Source organism: Acinonyx jubatus, chromosome B1, assembly GCF_027475565.1.
Source record: "Acinonyx jubatus isolate Ajub_Pintada_27869175 chromosome B1, VMU_Ajub_asm_v1.0, whole genome shotgun sequence".
Taxonomy (NCBI): domain Eukaryota; kingdom Metazoa; phylum Chordata; class Mammalia; order Carnivora; family Felidae; genus Acinonyx; species Acinonyx jubatus.
The window spans coordinates 24687772-24708360 of NC_069382.1; the positions used below are offsets into that span (position 1 = coordinate 24687772).

Consider the following 20589-nt stretch of genomic DNA (forward strand, 5'->3'; position numbering starts at 1 on the left):
TAAAAAACTATAGGCCCCCATTTCTGTGACCTCAGTACATTCTATTTAAAGCACAAGGGAGATCCCCCTAGATTGCCCCCTGCCCCTTGTTTAGGCTAATGTCAGTCAGATAATTTTCAGGCATAAGCAAAAACCTGCTGGTGAGAAACCTCTCAAATGTCACTGCTTACAAAAGAGGGAAGAAAACAGAAAACTCTGTTTATTTTCCTGACCTAAAAGATAACATCGCTTTGCCCTTTACCTTTGTTTAAGGTCAGATCTGGAGCATTCTTTGAAAGTGGCTCCAGAAGAAGGAGTTTCATATATGTAAATTCTTTAGCAATTTACCTTTTTAGTAATAATGATTATTACTATAAAAAAACAACGTTAATTTCCTCATCGGCAAAAATGGAAGTAATGATTTGTATCCCAGCCTACCATTTAAAGTGACTGGTAAACTATACAGGGACGATGTGACAGTCACTGCATCTAAGTCAGCACTGATTCTAAAGTGGCATTTTAGTGGATTTCATAAGCAATGGGTGGCAAACTTAAGTCGCCACTGTTATCCCAAGGAACTCGCGGCGCTTTGCAGGCAGGGGCACAGAAAAGCGACATTCAGGACAACACAGCCTCAGACCTGAGAGCTGTAAGGGCCCCGGGATGGCGCCAGCCCCTAGCGTAAGAACGAGGAAGCAGCGCTCGGAGCGCGGCGGTGACCTTGCGTGCCCTGGGTGGAGAAAGGAGACGGAATTCCGCACCTGGCTGCGAGCGCGTCTGCTCCCGGAGCTTCCCCGACCCGGGCGCGTGGAGGGCGTGGGAGGCCGGAGGGGAGGCCCCGCCCCGCCCCGCCTCGCCTAGGAGACCCCGCCCCCCGGGACGCCCGGCGGCCCAGCGCGCGGACAGGGGCGCCGGCGGGGCGGCGAGGGGCGCGGCGAGCGCGCAGTCACGTAGCAGCCCGAGGATCCGTTCGCTCTGCGCCACGTAGCGCGCGACTCCCGAAGGTGAGCGCTTTAGGATGTAAGCGTGTTACAGAACAGGAAGGATCCTCCTCTCCTCCCTTGAATTGCACCGTTCTAGAAACTGACAGAAAACGGGAAGCTGGCACATTTGAACACGTTAGACTTTTTTGAAAACCAGCGCCACGGCATGAGAGACAGCAGGGGGCTCAGAGAGCACGACTTTCTCTTGCTTGGCACAGAAGGAACCAGATTCGGGCAAACCCGACAGGCTGGGATGCCTCTCTTCACTTTACCTGCGCCCCTCCCTGGGCCTCGCTTCCCACGACTCTCCCGCCCCCCTCCGCCCGTGCCTCGAACAGCCCTGCTGTTCCACTATTTTCATCTGGTGGTTGAAGACTTTAAACAATAGTTTAAAGTCCGAGTCCGGGGAGCTAACCCCGCCTCTGCCGCTGGGTGAGGATGTATGTTTGGTGAGTTGCTTCATCCCCTGGGAAGCAGAGATTGAAACAGGAGCTAATGACAGGTGTGCCACGGGGAAGCGTGACTCAGGAAGGGCCGCACTGCGGCAGTGCCGTCCTTTGCGGGGCCTTGGTAAGGTTTGAGCCCTCGCGAAAGCCCAAGGTCCCTTTCTATTCCACGTTGCTACTGAAGCTGATCCAGAAAACCTGCACGTTTTTGCAGGTGGCCCTCAGGGCCTTGCCCGCCCTCCTGTGTGGTGAGAGGACGTGATCCCCTCTCCTTGAGCCTGGCGCTTCTAAGGCCACGGCTTCCATCGCCAACACGGCTGGTTTTTAGAATTCTGGCCGTGGCATACAGCCTCCGAAGGAAGGACGAATCAGAAGCACAATGTGTTTGAAAAGGGAGTGGGAAGGTGGAGGCTAGAACCCACCTCACCATCCCGCCCGCCCTCTGCCATCAAGCAGCCTGGCAGGTGGGAAGCCCTTGGGCTCTTCAGGGGACAGTTCAAAAATCACCCTCTTGCACGTTAAAGTTGCGGATCTTTCAGGGCGTTTTGGTGGCTGAGTCCATTAAGCGTGGGACTCTCGGTTTCAGCTCAGGTCGTGATCTCAGGGTTTGTGAGTTGGAGCCCCGCACTGTCAGTGCAGAGCCTGCTTGGGATTCTCTCCCCGCCCCCCCCCCCCCAAAATAAACTGAATTTTTTTAAAGGCTCTTTAGCGTACTCTCCCTAAAACCTTTTGCCATCCGGCCTCACCATTGCCCACCTCCACTCCCATCCCACGGTCCAGACACACCTGGATGTGAAATCCCTTTCACTTGTCCACTTCCCCCGCTCCTGGAGTCTCTACTCAAATGTGGCTCGTTTTTCCTGCCTTCCGGGGCACTTTCCCTGGCACTTTGTGCACACCTCACTGTAGTCCACGGTGACAATTCCAGTACCCGTTTCTCAGGCCTTGCTTGACTTCTTTGCTGCCTTTGAGAGAGAGAGAGAGGCCACCCCCTCTTTTTTGAAACTCTTCCTTTAACTTTTAGAACTCCATGACACTGGAGTTTTCATCGTCTGCTCACCCTTTGAGGGTTTTCTCTCAGCCGAGGCTTTCCCATCAGCCTGTTGTTTTGTTTTATTTACTTTAATTTATTTTAATTTAATTTAATTTATTTTAGAGACAGAGCACAAGCAGAGCAGGGTGGGGGCGGGGAGAGAGAGAGAATCTTAAGAAGGCTCCATGTTCAGTGAGGAACCCGGTGTAAGGCTCGATCACATGACCCTGGGATCGTGACCTGAGCCAAAATCAAGAGTCGGATGCTCAACCAGCTGTCGAGACTGCTGTTTTTCTTAAGAGACACATTCTACCTGTGTGACCTCATCCAGATATTCTCCTAATACGTGAACGGTATTGGTTCTGTTGGCAAAAACGAAGGAGTATCTGGCCCAGGCATTCCTCTCTGTTTCCAGCTACTTCCGTTCCCCCACATGTTACCTTCTCTGAGGTCACTCCAAATATCTCCCATATTTAAAAATTTTCAGCTATGCATTCACCCATGCTTAGATATAGTGTGTTAATTTAACTAATGTTGAGAAACAGATCACCCCAAAACTTTTTAGTGGCTTACAAAAACAGTCATCACTTATTACATCTCTTGGTTCTGGCTTAGGCTCCTTCATGAGACCTCAGTTAAGGTGTTGGCCAGACCTGTCTCCCCCTGGGTTGAAGGATCCACGTCTCAGGTGCCTTATTCATGTGGTTGGTAAGTTAGCACTGACTCTTGGTGGGAGGCCTCAGTTCCTCTTCATGTGTGTTGCTTGAATATCCTCATAGCCTAGGAACCAGCTTCCTCCAGGACAAGTAATCCAAGAGGGCAAAGTAAAAGCTTCAGTGCTTTCTGTAATCTAGCCTCGGAGTTCAGACAGTGTTATCTCTACCATTCTCTCTTGGTGACTCAGAACAGCCCCAATCCTGTGGGAGAGATTGGCTACACAAGGCTGTGAATACCAAGAGGTAGGGATCGTTGGGGGCCATCTTGGATTGGGCTACCCCATTTAGTTACCCACTTTCTTAAGTGTAACTTAACTCTGACTCCTGTCAAAACTCAGCTGACTGACATATGGCCACTTCCTTTAAGAAGCCTTCCCCGTTGGTGAATTTCCTCTTCTCCCATTAGACCTGAGGCATAGCTCCATTCCCTTCTGCACTAAGCTGCACTGAAATGTTGATTTACTTGCTTCTCTCTTCCCTAGTCTTTGGGTTTCCAGAGGGGTAAGAGAGTATCTAAGACAATTCGAAATCAGTGTCCAGAACAATGGTGCATAGCAGAATCTTAGTATAATTTATATAAAGAATAAAGGAATAGGTAAAGAATAAAGAATAGGTAAAGAATATGTAAAGAATAAAGGAACAGGTAAAGAATAAAGAATAAGAAATAGGTAAATAACATTTCCTTTCTCCAACTAGAAGTATTTTGCATAGCACTTAATTTTTATCACACCTCACTTCAGTTCTCTGCTGATTGGTTTTCATATTTCAGCTTTTGTATTACATTTCCCACCTGCTTCACCCCTGACAAGCTCTGTTCTCCTTTGATCTTATTCTTATTCTTATCTTAATCTTATTCTTAGGAAATAATTATACATTTGGCAGAGATGTAGCTATAGTGACGTCCATTGCAACTTGCTTATGATGTTTAGCTCTGTAGAAAACTGAATGTCCATAAACAGATTTGACTAAGTAAGTGATACAAAAACAAAAACAAAAACAGACCGTGGTGTAGCAACTAAAATAATAATATAAAAAATGTTTATTGATATGAAAAGACGTTCACTTGGTATTCTTAAATGAAGTAAAACAAAATTATAAACATTTTAATGTGGAATTTTTAATTGCAGTAAAATACCTGTAACATAAAAGGTATCATTTTAGCCAGTTTTTAAGCGTCTAGTTCAGTAGCATTGAATACATTCACCTTGTTGTACCGCCAATGTCCAGAATTCCTCATCTTGCAAAAGTGAAAGCCCATACATACCAACGCACCTGGGTGGCGTTAAGCATCCGACTCTTGATTTCAATTCAGATCTTGATCTTGCAGATCATGGGATTGAGCCTCGCATCTAGCTCTGCACTGACAGCCAGGAGCCTGCTTGGGATTCTCTCTCTTCCTCTCTCTCTGCCCCTCCCCCACTCTCTCTCTCTCTCACCAAATAAATAAATAAATAATAAATAATTTTTAAAAACTCTGTACCAGTAAAGCAACATTCCTTCCTCCCCATTTTCTTTCCTTTCCTCAGCCCCTGGCCACAACCATTCTATTTTCTATCTTGATGAATGTGACTGCCCTGGTACTTTTTATAAGTGAAATCACACAGTATTTGTATTTTTGTGCCTGCTTGTTTCACTCGGCACAATACCCTCAAGGCTCGTCCGTGTTACAGCATGTGTCAGAATTCCACTCCTTTTCAAGGCTGAACAATATTTCATCGTATGTATATGTCACATTTTGTTTATCCACTCATCTGTCGGTAGAATGGGCTGCTTTTAACCTTTTGGCTGTTGTGAAGAATATTGTGATGACCATAGGAGTACCAGTATCTGTTCAAGGCCCTGCGTTCAGTTCTTTTAGATATATACCCAGAAATAGAATTGCCAGGTAATATAGTAATTCTGTTTGTAATTTTTTGAGAAACTGTAATACTGTTTTCTGTAGAGCCTGCGCCATTTTCCATCCCACCAACAGTGCGCAAGAATTCCAATTTCTACACATCCTTGCTGACGCTTATTGTTTTCTATATGCGTGTGTCCTTTTTTTTTTTTTCCCCATAGTAGCCATTCTGGTGGATGGGGTGGTATCTCAGGGTGGTTTTGATTTACATTTTCCCTAATGATCAGTGATGTTCAACATAGTAGGAGATCTTTATATATTCTGGATGTTAACCTTCTATACATACATGATTTGCAAATGTTTTCTCCCAGTCTGTGGTTGCCATTTCACTCTGTTGGTTGTGTGGAAAACATTTTTTAAAGAGAAATGTCTAGGCAGCCATACATGCACTCAGGAAAAAACTGAAAAAACATTCTAGAAACTTAGGGGTATGGATTATGCAATTAAGAGTGATTTTAATTTTCTTATATTATTAACAATTCTTTGGCATAAACATATTACTTTCACAGACAATTTTTAAGTAAATAACATCTCGATTCTAATAAAGCATAGGTCATAGGTCTGTCCTTTGAAAGTCTAATCAAAAAAGTCTGAAATCAAGAGAATATTCAGATTGTCAGCATCCTCCCAAAGGGGTACTGATTCAAGGAGTGACAGGTTGTTTTACTTTCCTGAGTTTCACTTTCCTCTTGCTTAAAATGCAAGATTTTCCCGGTATTGGAATTCTTTGCTCCGAAGAATTGCTATACACACCATATACATAACTGATTGTCCTTAGGTAACTTTTCCCCGTACCCTTTCTGCTTCAAAAGGCATTTGTTCCTATTTCTATCAGATCAGTCACCCCACAGAATGCCTGGTCCCATGTCTAGGTTGGGGTGTCCTCAGAATCCAGGGCTCACCCCTCTTTGCAACAGCCACAAGCATGGTGCTTGGCATAGTTGCTGAGCGACGTTGCCAAAGCCAGAGGCGCATTTCTGTTATCAGCTTCCAGGAGCATTTGACGCAGGAGGATGACTGCCTCTTTCTGTTGCGCTCATCTCCTGTTGGCCCTTCTGTGACACCACACTATCTTGGTTCTCCTCCTTGGTTTCTGGCTACTTTTTTCCAGTCTCCTTTGCAAAGTCCTCTTTATTCTCCAGCTAAACTCTAATGTTTTTTTTTTTTTTAAATTGATTAATTTAGAGAGAGAGAGAGAGCGAGAGCAAGCATAGCAGGGGAGGGGCACAGAGAGAGGGGGACAGAGGATCCGAAGCCAGCTCTGCACTGAGAGGCTGACAGCAGACTGATTTGGGGCTCGAACTCACGAACCGCAAGATCATGGCCTGAGCTACAGTTGGATGCTCAACCGACTGAGCCACCCAGGTGCCCCAGCTAAGCTCTAATAGCAGAGTTCTTCACTGCTCCTCATTTGCTCTCCTTCCACGATGCTCTCCTTCCATCTATTGCCAAAACTTTAATTCCTGCCTATTTGCCCACTCTTTCTAACCAGCTCGCGCGTCTCTGTAGAGCTCCAACTTGTGTATCCAGCTGCCTTGTGGTGTGTGTATTCTGTTTGTCCTTCCAGACCCACTCTGTACTCTTGATGACCCTCCTCTCTGCCCTAGCAGTTTGACTTTTGTGAACGACATCAGAAGGGTCTCTGACTTCCATCTGGGCTTAGCCAATAGAAGTTTCCAGCAGAAGATTGAAAGGTAGGAGGGTGAGGTCAATAAGTCGATTAGCGCAGCTCCCTCTTTGTGGTTCACCTCAGACCGGCTGTGTCTCTCCACTGAAGGCCGCAGACACTTTCAGAAGGTCCTCTCCATCCACCTCTAGTCCCCCAGCCTCCTCTCCCAACCAGTCACTACCCCTTTCCCTTGCTTCTTCAGGCCCAGGCATGGGAACGCCTCCCCTCTGTCACCAGTTTCAGGGCACCGCACTGCCTCTTTGCTTTTCCTAAACTCTGCCCACACCTTTGTAAAGAGCCTTTTGATGAGGCTGTCTTCCCCTGGCCCTGGTTTCCTGCCAGGACCCTGACACGCACACGCCTACCCTACATCTCCCCTTGGAATTCTCACGGTCGTCACAAACAGGACCTGTCCACAATGTAGCTTTTGATTTTCCTCCCCATCTCTCCTTCTCCCTGCCGTCTGCCTTCTCTGTGAACGTCAGCACCAGCAGGCCAGGAGCGCGGGGCAGACGCCATGGGGGTGGCACGCGGTCCCCGCAGCTCCTCAGCCGCGCTGTTGTCCATCTTAACTGTCACTACTTCCGTGAAATCAGCTCCCCACGGCCGGCTGCTCCCGACTCTTCAGTTCTCAGCCTGGACGTTATCTTCTGAAAAAAATCTTCCTCGGCACAACCAGTTAAGGGTCTCCCATCCCTTTATTGTCTCTCTCTGTGCCGGTTTGTTTGCTTCTTAGGAAATAATATCACTTCCTAATATCCCTCAGGGAGTGATTATGTATTTCATTTGAGAGCTATAGCTCTTTGGTAGAAAAAGATGAGCCTGAGATATAAAAGGTAATGACTATGGCTCTTAAGGTCACCCGATTTGGAGGCTAGTGTTTTTTAAGCTTGATCTAACACAGCACAATAAATTTTTTAAGTTCCAGACCTATGTCCCTGTTAACCTCTTTACAGTTCAGTATCCCCTCAAAGCCTCATGGAATACAAACCATTGGCTTTATGCATCTAGTCTACATTGGCAGAAATAAACTACATGACGTCCAGGGTTTCATCAGAGCCCAGTTCTACTGGCTCCAAGTCCAAGGACTTATCCTTGACTGTGCATTTGTTTCAAATAAACTCCACATATAAAAACAACTGTCGAGAGATGTAATCTAGATGCCTAAAATGCCAGATTCATGAGTTAGTGACTTGGCTCAGTCAGTGAGCTGCAAATTCAGAAAACAAAACAAACAAACAAAAATAAATGAAAGAACGCATTTCTAAAGCAAATTGCCTTCCTCATGTCAAAATCCTCATACACATGGAGTCAGACAGAAAACAGAAATAGGTCTATGTGTTATCTAAACTGAACTAAAGTATTTGCTTTTTTTCCTCCTTGTGGAACATTGCCTGAACGAAACGCCCATCCTATTTGATATATGGATTCAAAGCTGAGGCACCACGATGGTGTTTAGGGTCTCCAGTATATTGGTTTTATCTGCTTGAAGCCTTGGAGTTGAATCGAGCAAAAGGAATCATGACCCTGGATGCTGCCTCTGGGCAGGGGTTCAGGAAAATAGAGATGGAGAAAGGATAAAATGAGAGGATAACTGGTCCATTCCATGATTATTACTATTATTATTATTGAGAGAGAGCAAGCAAGGGAGGGGCAGAGAGAGAAGGGGAGAGAGAACCCCAAGCAGGCTCCATGCTCAGCACAGAGCCCAACATGGGGCTCAATCCCAGCACCCTGAGAGCATGCCCTGAGCCAAAGTCAAGAGTCGGACTTCAACCAACTGAGCCACCCAGGCGCTCCTATTCCTTGAACATTACTGAGTGTTATGGACAAGGCACTGCTTTAGGGTTGTGTGTTGACTGTGGTTTGACTCTCATTCCTCCTCATGGACTCTTTTCCAGTGTCCAGTGACACTGGACATTATTTCCTTCCTCGGCTGGTTAAAAGAAAAAAACAACAAAGAGACCAGGAGTCAAGGATGGATCTCGGGCCTATTTTTCTAGAAGCTTCTCTGTGAGCCCCCAGTAACTTCAGAAGCATTTCCTTCACCCGTGCATTCTAAATTCTTAAGCAACCTATTCACTGTTAGAGGAGGAGCCCTTTTCTTCTGGAGAACTGGTGATTTGGACCCCCTAAGCAGCTTGAGTCCTGCCCCTGGGTGTGGTGAGGCCTGAGAAAAACAGGACACCAAGAAGACAGCTCATGGGATTATAGAACTTTGTTCCGTAGCCCCCACCATCTGCGGTTTGCTTTTCACAGTTCCAGTTACGTGCCATCAACCATGATCCAGAAGCAGTGACCCTCCTGCTGACATGTTGTCAGAAGGTGAGTAGTAGCCCAACATTAGTTACAGCGCCTACGTCATTCACCACACTTCCTCTCATCACATAGGTATTTTATCATCTCACATCATCACAAAAAGAAGGGTGAGTGCTGGACAATAGGCTATTCTGAGAGAGACACCAGATTCACATAACTTTCATTACAGTGTATTATTATAATTGTTCTATTTTATCGTCTATTAATTATCATTGTTAATCCTTATTGCACGGAATTTCTAAATTAAATTTTATCATAGGTATGTATGTATAGTATATGTAGGGTTTGGTTCTATCTGTGGTTTCCAGCATCCACTAGGGGGTCTTAGTATCACCTGAGAATAAGGGGGGAACCACCGTATAGGATTTATTCTATTGCTGCCAATACTGGGGGCAGCCACAATGGTGAGGGAAGGTGTTATCATCTCATTTAAAGCTGTTCAATTTGTGTGAAGGGACCAGAGGTCACACCTTGTCTACATTCTCAAGACTTACGTTTGTAACCTTGGCCTAGCAGAATTGGAGGAAGGAAGTCCAACCCCTATATCATTCAGCTGAAGACGTAGTGGCTCAGGAGCATGTTTTGTCTGGGACTGCATATCAAATCAGATCATTTCGTTGAGCACTTACTATGTGCAGATGGTTAATTTTATGAGTCATCTTTGCTAGAGTGTGGGGTCCAGTTTGGCCAAATATCAGTCTGTATTTGCCCAGAAAGGTATCTTTTTAGATATGGTTAACATTTAAATTAGCAGACTCTGAGTAAAGCAGATATGTGCCACAATGTGGATGGGTCTCATCAATGGGTTGAGTTGAAGGCCTTAAGAGGAAAGAGTGAGGTCCCCCGACAGGGAGGGAATTATGCTTCCAGCCTGCAGCATCAGGTCTTGTTGGCCTTTCCAGCCTGCCAGCCTGCCCTACAGATTCTGAACTGGCCACCTCCCCCAAATTGTGTGAGCAGATCCCTAAAAATAAATCCCTTTCTCTAGATACATCTTCTTGGTTCCACTTGTCTGCAGAACCCTGACTAAATACATACGAAATGGGAAAGGTGGGGGAGGGCCAGGTGATGAACACCTGGCTTCCAGGCACCTGAGCTCTGCTTTGGGGGACACCTAACCAGACAAGAAACCAGAGTGGGTGTTCAGTTCATGGCCATGTAATCCATGACATTTTGGGGGAACAAGCGCTTATCTTCTTCACATATTCAGCTTCTAGAGTGACTATTTTATTTTATTTTTAATTTTATTTTATTTTATTTTATTTTATTTTATTTTATTTTATTTTATTTTATTTTATTTTATTTTTGAAAAATGTTTTACTTTTGAGAGAGAAAGAGACAGCATGAGTGGGGGAGGGGCAGAGAGAGAGGGACACAGAGAATCCGAAACAGGCTCCAGGCTGTCCGCAAAATGCCCAATGTGGGGCTCGAACTCACAAACCGCAAGATCACGACCTGAGCCAAAGTATGGGACGCTTAGCCAACTGAGCCACTCAGGTGCCCCTGGAGTAGCAATCTTAAAGCACCGTAAGCCAAAACCAAAATTAAATCCACCAAGATGCACAGTGTTCCTCTTACGGAGGAAATGGCCTCACCAAACCCGGGCTGTGTATTGCTGAAGCCATCTGTCTGCTCTCGGCGCGGTAGCAGGGCCCTGTGTTTCTCAAATACACACGCCGTGTTCCTGCCACATGCTCGAACTCCACATTCTGGGAATTAAGCTGAGGACAATTTCCTCTTCCCTGACAGCAACCGCCAGAGCCTGCTTGCTTTCGTACATGGTATAAACGCAAAGTGGGTGTTTGCAGGAAAGCTGTCTGAATTCTTTGCCCTTTGGCTGTGCAGAGCCAAACAAAAATAAGCAAAATGTGAAATCTCAGCTTTTAACGAACGTTATCAATGCTTACTACCTTCCGTGGGGGCCTTAGGTGGGAGGTGACAAAGCGGGATACATTTCCATCTAAAAATAAATGAGCTGACATTCCACAATGGAAATTACATTAGTTACGACTTCGGCTCCCTTTATTTCTGCTCTCCGTGAGCTTAGTTATACTGAAAAGTAGAACTTGGAGGAAGATATTTGAACAGTTAAGATTTGGAGCACAAAGACAGCTTGCGCTGTGCCCCGGAGTTTCTTTCTGGTGGCAGTCTTCTCCCATGCCTGGTGCTGCTACCGGGTCAGCCACTGGTGATGGAGTCAGTGGTTCAACAGGTTCCCAGAGGATAAAAGGAGATGCTCAAAGCAAGGGGTCGATCGGACTTAATGAGACAGAAAGAACATTTCAACAAGCTAAGAGGTGGCTCAGAGGCTTGCAGAAACCAAAGATCTGGAAGTAAGGAGAGAAGCTGGCTATAAAGCTGAGAATCTGGGATGGGCAGGGATCAAGTGGCCAGTTAGAATGCACCCCGGTCTTCCTGCCTCACCCTGCAGTGTATAAATTTACCGTAAAGCACGAGGCTGTCAGGAAAACCGGACAGCTCTTCCTCCGCTTTCCTGTCTTCTCTAGGATTTCCTGCTAGTTGGGCCGCCACCCACCCCGACAGCTACCACGTACCCCCATCCTAGTACGGTCAATAGGCACGCAAGGCAAATTACTCATGCGTCACTTAGAGTGCGTGCTGGTGGCCTAGAACTGGAGTGGGCAGCTGTGAAAGCCTACTGGTTCCCTGTGACTGACTCCCCCTTTCCTTATTAAAACGTGTTGTTGCCCCTCCAGGGTTCCCCAGGGCCCCAAGGGAAGGCTCACTGTGACTCGTGTGACTTTAAAATGGGAAAAATCGTCCTGTGGTGGAAATGCAGGACCCACTCGGTAAAGTTCATATGGGGGTCTATTTTCAGGAGTTCAAAGGCAGAACAACAATGATGAAGATGTGGTCGTCAAGACATGGCAGCCAGGAAACCTATGTATCTCATTTTTTTTTTTTAATTTCTTTTTAATGTTTACTGTTTTGAGAGACAGAATGAGAGTGGGCGAGGGGCAGAGAGCGAGGGAGACACGTAATCCGGAGCAGGCTCCAGGCTCTGAGCTGTTCGCACAGAGACCAACTGGGGCTCGAACTCATGAACTGCGAGATCATGACCTGAGCTGAAGTTGGACGCTTACTGACTGAGCCATTCAGGTGCCCCTGTATCTCATTCTTAAGACACTTGTGAGAAGACGCTGCAGAGTTGCTAAATGTGGCATATGTATTTGGCTTTAAACACCTCAGAGCCAACCCCAAAGGGACCGTGTCATAAGTTATGTGGTTGCGGGAGGGTGGGCGCCATGGAAGTACTGTTGCTCTCAGAGTAGAGATTAGAGAAACCCTCGTGGTCCCACTACACGCATGCCCACTCCACCCCCGCCCCCAGCTGCCTCTGAGGAGTAGAGGGAACCACCTTTTCTAACACCCTTACAATCAAAGTGTCAACAGTCTGTAAAGGCTGTGGTTATAGGGGTATGGTGACAGACAATAGTCCCTGCCCTGCAGAATTTTACGCTTTACTAAGAAGGGGGAATCTGCTCTGATTTAATGAGTAGAGGAGATTGAATGGATGGCCTTGGATGGGCACTTTGAGAGGAGAGACATTTGTCACATTGTAAGTCGACTTTACACTGTATTTACACAGTACTCTGCACCGAGACCTGCGACCTGTCCGGTATGTCCCTTCTGAAAACCATGAAGTGGTTGGAAAAAAGGACACACGGAAGAGGTAAATTATACCTGTTTTGGGGTTACACTAATTCATACTTACAGGAAAAGGTGAAACTCAGGAAACAAAATCGCGGCTCTCCTGTGCAGCGTGGGGGAAGGGGCACTGACCCAGAGGAGCGGGCTCACGGAGAAGAGAAGGGAAAGGTGGAGCTCCAGGAGAGAAGAGACGCCTCCCCTGGACTAATGAGAGGAGCTTCAGCAGAAGAAAACACCGGAAACGTGCCCTGGAGAGGCAGAGGACACATTCCTTCAGTAGGAACAGCGGGGACACCTTTCTAGGGGAAAGGGGAGAGGAAAACAGGGCAAGAACTGATTCTTGCCATCTTGTAGAACTGATTCTACAGAGCTCTTTCAAGTGGCATAGAATTTCCTCCATCGCAAGGTGCTTTTTGCAACAGGACCTACAAGCCCTTCTTTTGAGTTTTGTGGGATTTCTCTCTTTTTATTTTCATTCGTTTGGTTTTGCCCCCAGATAGCTGGCTTAGGTGAATACTGACACGAAAATTGTTAGTGTGCTCTAGTCGTGGATTTAGAATACCCTGAATCAGAAGTGACAGCCGTGGGTGCCTGGGTGACTCGGTTAAGCATCCACTCTTGATTTCCGTTCAGGTCATGATCTCATGGTTCATGGGTTCAAGCCCTGCCTCAGGCTCTGTGCTGACAGTACGGAGTCTCTTGGGATTCTTTCTCTCTCCCTCTCTCTCTGTTCCTTCCCGCCTCGTGCTTGCTCTCTCTCAAAATAAATAAATAAACAACCACAACAAAAAGAGGTGAGAGCCAGCCTCTGGATGTCGATGTCGGCTGGGTATCACAACCAGGACAACCAAAATTTCATGTTACAGATAAATCCAGTTCCCTCCTTGGCCCCTTCTCCCACCAGCCTCTAGAAGGAACAAGCAGCAACCAGTAACCTCAGCAATCCTGTACCAGTCGCTGCCTGGCTATTTCCCCCAGAAGGCTGGTGAGGTACCGTCCTCCCCAGAAAGGATAACATGGCACTCCTTCAAACACGAAGAACCATGCCTTCTTCCCTCTTCCCTGTCCGAGCTTTCCAGGGGAATTCCAGTTTTACCCCAGCGAGTCTACTGGAAACTTCACCCGTCCTCATTTCTTCTCATGAATTACCATTATTCACACCAGAGCACACACTTGACACCCCTCATTTTGGAGCCGTCTCACTACAAGCTCGCCTTTGGTCACGTCAGTCTATTTTTAATCATTACAGGGCTTATGTCTCATGCATTCATTTATTTACAAGTTTATTGTCTATCTTAGAATATAAGGGCCATGAGAGCAATGACTTACTTGTCCTGTTGACTACTGTATTTTTCATGTTTAGAATAGCGTTTGACATGCAATAGATACGCCAAATCATTTATTATTGTTAAAAATAGAGGGTAGAATCAATTACAAAGCAAGAACTTGGGAAACAAAAATATTGTAATATTAATATGAAAATAGTTTTTACCTCACAGACTCAGAGATACTCGCAATCTACTAAGTGCTGCAATAGAATTTGGAGTAGCCAGAGGTCACTGGGGTTGGAGAGCTGAGGAGAGAGGAACACTAAGGGGTGTCTCTGAGACCCTTTCAGAGAGTCTGTAAGGTAAAAACTATTTTCATAGTAATATTAAGATGTTGGCTTTTTCACTGTGGTGACCCTTCTGATGATGCAAAAGCAATAGAGGGCAAAATGGCCACCCTCTTGGCACATGGCACCAACTGTCACCACATACACACAGGAAAACAGATTCCAGTTTCATTTAAGAATGTCCTGGAAGGTTAGTATTCAAAATCTGTAAAGAACTTACCAGACTCAACACCTGAAAGACGAATAACCCACTTAAGAAATGGGCAGAAGACATGAATAGACACTTTTCCAAAGACATCCAGATGGCTAACAGACGTATGAAAAGATGCTCAACGTGACTCATCATCAGGGAAATACAAATCAAAACCATGATGAGACTCCACCTCACACCTGTCAGAATGGCTAAAATTAACAACACAAGAAACAACAAATGTTGGTGAGGATGCGGAGAAAGTGAAGCCCTCTTGCTCTGTTGGTGGGAATGCAAAGTGGTGCAGCCACTCTGGAGAACAGGATGGAGGTTTTTCAAAAGACTAAAAATAGAACTACCCTACAATCCAGCAATTTCACTGCTAGGTATTCACCCAAAGGATACAAAAATACAGATTCAAAGGGGTACCTGCACCCCAATGTTTATAGCAGCATTATCAATGATAGCCAAACTATAGAGAGAGCCCAAATGTCCATCGACTGATGAATGGGTAAAGAAGGTGTGGTATACACACACACACACACAATGGTGTATTACTCAGCCGTCAAAATGAACGAAATCTTGCCGTTTGCAATGACGTGGATGGAGCTAGAATGTATTATGCTAAGCGAAATAAGTCAATCAGAGAAAGACAAATACTGTATGATTTCACGCATATGTGGAATTTAAGAAACAAAACAGATGAACATAGGGGAAGGGGAGGGGGAAGAAGAGAGGGGAACAAACCACAGGAGACTCTTAATGATAGAGAACAAACTGAGTATTGCTGGAGGGAGGTGGGGGGGGATGGGCTAGATGGGCGATGGGCATTAAGGAGGGCACTTGTTGGGATGAGCAGTGGGTGTTATAAAGAAATGAATCACTGAATTCTACTCCTGAAACCAATATTGCACTGTAGGTTAACTAACTAAAATTTAAATGAAAAAAGAAAAAAAAAGAATGTCCTTAAGGCGCTCCTCCTGGCTCATTTGGTGGAGCATGTGACTCTTCATCTCATGGTTGTAGGTCTAGCCCCCTATTGGGTGTAGAGATTACTTGAAAATAAAATCTTTTTTTAAAAAAAGAATGTCCTTGGGGTGCCTGGGTGGCTCAGTCGGTTGAGTGTCCGACTTCGGTTCAGGTCATGATCTCACGGTCTATGAGTTCCAGCCCCGCGTCGGGCTCTGTGCTGATGGCTCAGAGCCTGGAGCCTGTTTTGGATTCTGTGTCTCCCTCTCTGCCCCTCCCCCACTCATGCTCGCTCTCTCTCTCTCTCTGTCTCTGTCAAAAATAAATAGACATTAAAAAAATTTTTTTAAAGAATGTCCTTGATAAATCAGTAAAAATTATTAATTTTGTTAACTCTTGACCTCTGAGTACATGTGCATTTGATATTCTCTGTGATAAAATGGAAAACACACATAAGGCATTTCTGCTGAATAATGAAGGGTGTTGGTTTTCTTGAGGAAAAATGCTTGGCAATTGAATAGTGAGCCAAACTAGCCTTTCATTCCCCATGGAACATCATTATTCTTTGACACTCTAAAGAATGGAAGACAAACTATAGTTATTTAGAGTTGGATATCTGACAGGTATTTTCTCAAAATGAACAAAGTGAGCTTGTCCCCTCCAGTAAAACAACTGACAATGTCAGTTGCCAATGATAAAATTTTAACTTTCAAGAAAGAATTAGGATTATAGAAAGCCCATGTCCATCACAGTGAGCTTGACAGCTTCCTTATAGAAATTATTCTGATGAGATTGGTGGCAGTATATTAATAATGTGATTTTTTTGCATGTGTAATAAACTGTGTTGAAATTTGGAAGATCTACGTAACTCAGTGAGTCAGTATTTTCCAAATGTTACAAAAGCATGCGTGCGTAAAAGAACCACTGAAAGTGCAAAATAGATGAATGGACTTCATGTAAGCGCATTTAAAAAGTTCATTGAAAACGTTCCAGATTCCACATTAAAATTAACTTAAAGAAATTAGCCCTTAGTGAGTTTGGGTGTACTACCAAAGAATGTGCGCACCTATCTTTAAAAACTATTAAAATACTCCTCCCTCCTACAGAGGCTGATTTTTCTTCATAGGCTTCTACCAAAACAAGACATTACAAGAGGCAATGTAGGAGCAGAGTAGATAGGAGAATCCAGCTGTTTTTATCAAGACAGACATTAAGGAGATTTGTAAAATGTAAATGACATCACTCTCATTAAATATTTTCTGTTTTGGAAAATAGTTATTTGTCGTAATTTACATTAATATGTAATACATTATTATTGTCACTCTTAAATATTTTTAAAATTTCTCGGTGTTACTTTATAATATGGTAAATACTGATAGCCCACCTTTTATTTTTTTTAAGAAAAATTCAGAATCCTCAATTTGTAAGGGGGTCAGTGGGTTTTGAGACCAAAATGTTCAGAGAGCCACTGGCCTGGATAAAACTTGAGAGAATTCAGCAGTGGCTCCAAAGAAAATGAGACGTTTTTCTTCTCTTTGCTGAAGGCCAGGTTCACAGTGCAAGTGACGAAGGGAATTCGAAAATTAAACTGAAGGAAAGAGGCTGATATTTAGGGAGGCTCCTCTGTGCCATAGGACATCTTCTCTCATGCCCTCCTCAGAACTGTCCTGTGAGGTAACAGTGATTCGGTCCCGTGTTGACAGAAGGAGGCTCAGAAGGGCTGGTTAGGGAACAGCTACTGTAAGTGGGGGGCGGAGCCACAGACCTGCCAGCACTTCCCATCACACCAATACATCCGACAATCACCGGAGATGTTTAGGTCCAAAATACCTTCAGCTAAAATATCAGCGCAACTGAGGTAAAACATGGCTTTGATGCATCTGAATTATCCCAGTGACCGCCTTGGTGTGCCACCTCCCCGGGGTTGGCAAAGACAATGGCATCACAGAATAGTCACCAGATTTCCTGCAAAACGCTGTAAACCAGATGGGCTTCTCTTGAAACTTCTTGGAGTCGTTCTTCTTCCCAAGGAAAAAGGTTGGGAGTATGGTTTTTGTTGTTTTTGGGGATTTTTTTTTTTTTTTTTTTTTTTTTTTTGCCTTCGGTTTTTGTTCTGGCATTCTTTTGTGAGCCTGGAACTGATTACTAAATAGGGTCAAACAGCTTGAGTTGGGGCTTCCTGTGTGAATGTGAACAGTGCTGATTTCCAGCTTTTCGTTTGATATGTTATCTGTGTTGGCCGCGGCCGCCGCTGAAGTTTCAGATGGCTTCCTTCAATTTCCTGTATTGTGAGGACGGTGGATGTGTGCACATGTGCATGCAGGGAGGTGGCGGGAGGGCGCTTCTGCGTGGATTTCCTTGGATTTTGTGAAAGGTTTTCAGTGAGTCGTTAAGAGGGCCACGCATTTTAGTGGAAAGAGTACTGGGTCGCACAAACGCAGGTCTGGTGCCTGTCTGCCATTCATGATCTGTGTGGTTTCCAGCAAGTTCTTTCTCAGGCCCAGTCCTGCTTCCTTACAAGGCTCCTTCCAGCCTTGAAATTTTGTTAACTCTGAGCTCCACTCCAAGCCACACTGCCTGACTCTCCACACTTTGTTGGTATGAAAGCATTTGTTTTTCTTCTTTCTTATAGACGTTCCACGTGTCGTCATCTTTCATTTCCCCGTCTTATCCCTGCATTATAGCCTCTTATATTTAAGTTCTTCTAGAAATGGCCCTCCATCACCAGCTCGCATTATTCAGCTCCCATGGTCTCTGAAATACTATGACAATGGTTGGCCTTTTCTTAGAAGGTCCAGAATGTGTTTGCTTCCTGTTTCTGTTACTGGGGATGTCTAGAGCTTGGAGATTGCATTCTGTCAGGATCTTCCCTCGGCCTGAAATACAGGCCAGAGATGCTGGGCTGGCAGCCGCTTCTCCAGCTCTGCTCTATTTTTATCAAATCCAATTAGATTTAAGTATGCGGGATAATGGCAAATTTAATTCATCTGCTTTCATGTCTGGGTATGAACATTTAAAATGGAACCAGGACGTTAAACTCCTCTCTTCCACCAGCTTCCGCCTCCCGCGCACGCCATGGCTTCCCCGGAGTGGGTATAGCGCCATCTAGTGGTGCGATGGGCTAAGGCTTTGCTGCCCGGTTCCTGCAATGCTTGAAGAAAACCTGTTGAGTGAAAGACACGCAAGCAGGGATTGAAACAAAATACTGGGAACGCTTGCAGCAGATCACTTAGGACGCCGAAAGTTCAGATTTGCTATTCACCATGCAAATGTACATTAAGTTACAAGAATCCCTGGAACCGTGCAAAGCGGAGATTTGTGGGTGTGTTCACTTCAGATAGGAGTCCTGTTCGGTTTTTAACTTCTTAGTGAGGTTTTTGTGCTCTTCGTGTGGGATCCAAATACTGAGTGTTGGTAATTTATGCTCCTGTGAAAAACATGGGCAAATTGCTTCATTTTTTCTCAGCCTCCGTTTCTCTTTTTGTCATCCGTAAAAGAGAATTTCTAAGAACCTTTACAATCCTTTAAAAAATGTCAACTAGCTACAAATACTACGGTTCCGTGACTTACTCTAGTGACTGCACATGCTTAAGATCCATGACTTTTTCCATCTTCCAAGAGTGTGATGTTAACAGGAAGTGTGGAAATAATACCAATAGCTGGCATTTAGTGAGTACTGCTACACCTCTGGCATTGTTTTCAGCACTTTACACACATTCACTTTTTTATTTGATCATTCCAAAATTCTGGCTGGCAAAATTCTGCAAGATAAATATGATTCTGCTTGCTTTACAGATAAGGCATCTAAGGCTACCACACCCTGCTCTCCATGTTCACAGACTAGTAAAGAAGATGAAAGAGAAGTGAAAAATATGGTACTCTCATTGTAATTCCTCACACCAGTACTCGTGGCATAGAGCACAGTGCAATTTGCTGTGTTCCGACAATCCCAAATGTACTCAGGCCATGTAAGAGGAGCTATTTCTCTGTCTTTCACATATTCATGAAGCTGCTGTCATAAGACGATTGTTAGAGAAGTAATTAAGATGTGTATTCCAAGGATTCAGGAGAAACTCACATTTGTTAAGCTCTAATATGGTGCCCAGACCTCTTCCCTGTGGGGCAAGCAGTGAGGAGAGGTGGAGAATCCGGTCCTCTAAGGATGGCAGGTGGCAGAGGCCCATCAGGACCGATGCAGGGAGGCCACCGGGGCGGGGGCGGGGGCAGACATGATGCAATAATAGCATTCTGTTGCTTTCATTGATGCACTTGAGTATTCCCTTTGAAAGCTCAAGAGCCTTTCCCACCGTGTATTGCGTAGGGTGCTAATACACTTGATGTGGAAAACAGAGCTTCCGGGTCAAATACGACGGCAACCACTGGCCTAAATAAAGTTAAATGGGTTTTAGGCTCTCGAGGAGGACTTCTTGAAATGTTTTTGTATGTCCGTGTGTACTTTTTATGTAATTTATACGTTAAATGTATTTTAATATGTACAATCAAATAACCTCCAATGGCTAGGGATTTAAGGCAGATAATAATTCTTGTCTCTATACCAGGAACCCTGTTGCCTAACTGCTGTTAATTTCTGTGTGTGTAAATTTCTGTGTGTGCTACGTGGTAGTAGCATCATTTTGCAACCCTGAGCTGCAGTCCCACAGAGCAACCGGAAGCCCAGCAGCTGCTGCCCCCTGGAGGTGGGGTTGCGCTGCCCACCTTGCAAGCTCCTCCCAGCATCCTGCTCTTAGGTGTTTCCTTTCAATGGTTTTGATTAATGATCAACTCCACCCTGGTCTGCTGTCCTGATGGACTTTCCTATATTATAGAAATAGTCATGAAATATTAGGACATAAATTGTATGAGCCCCTGGGTGGCTCATTTGGTTGAGCATCAAACTCTTGATTTCAGCTCAGGTCATGATCCCAGGGTCATGGGATCCAGCCCCACATCGGGTTCTGCACTTGGCACGGAGCCCGCTCAAGATTTCTTCTCTCTCCCTCTACCTCTTTCCCCTGTTCACATGCTCTCTCTCTCAAAAAAAAATATTAATTAATTAATTAAAAATAAAAGTCTGTTAAGGGAGTGCCTGGCTGTCTTGGTC

At 45.1% G+C, this 20589-nt stretch overlaps 1 long non-coding RNA gene across 1 annotated transcript; it reads left to right on the top strand.

Moving 5' to 3' along the window:
• The first annotated feature begins 323 nt into the window (after nt 1–323).
• LOC113604657 (uncharacterized) lies at nt 324–20343 on the top strand. The gene is made up of 4 exons (XR_003426658.2): nt 324–983; nt 3057–3149; nt 8983–9048; nt 12653–20343. It is a non-coding gene; the product is annotated as an uncharacterized LOC113604657 (long non-coding RNA).
• Nucleotides 20344–20589: the final 246 nt, after the last annotated feature.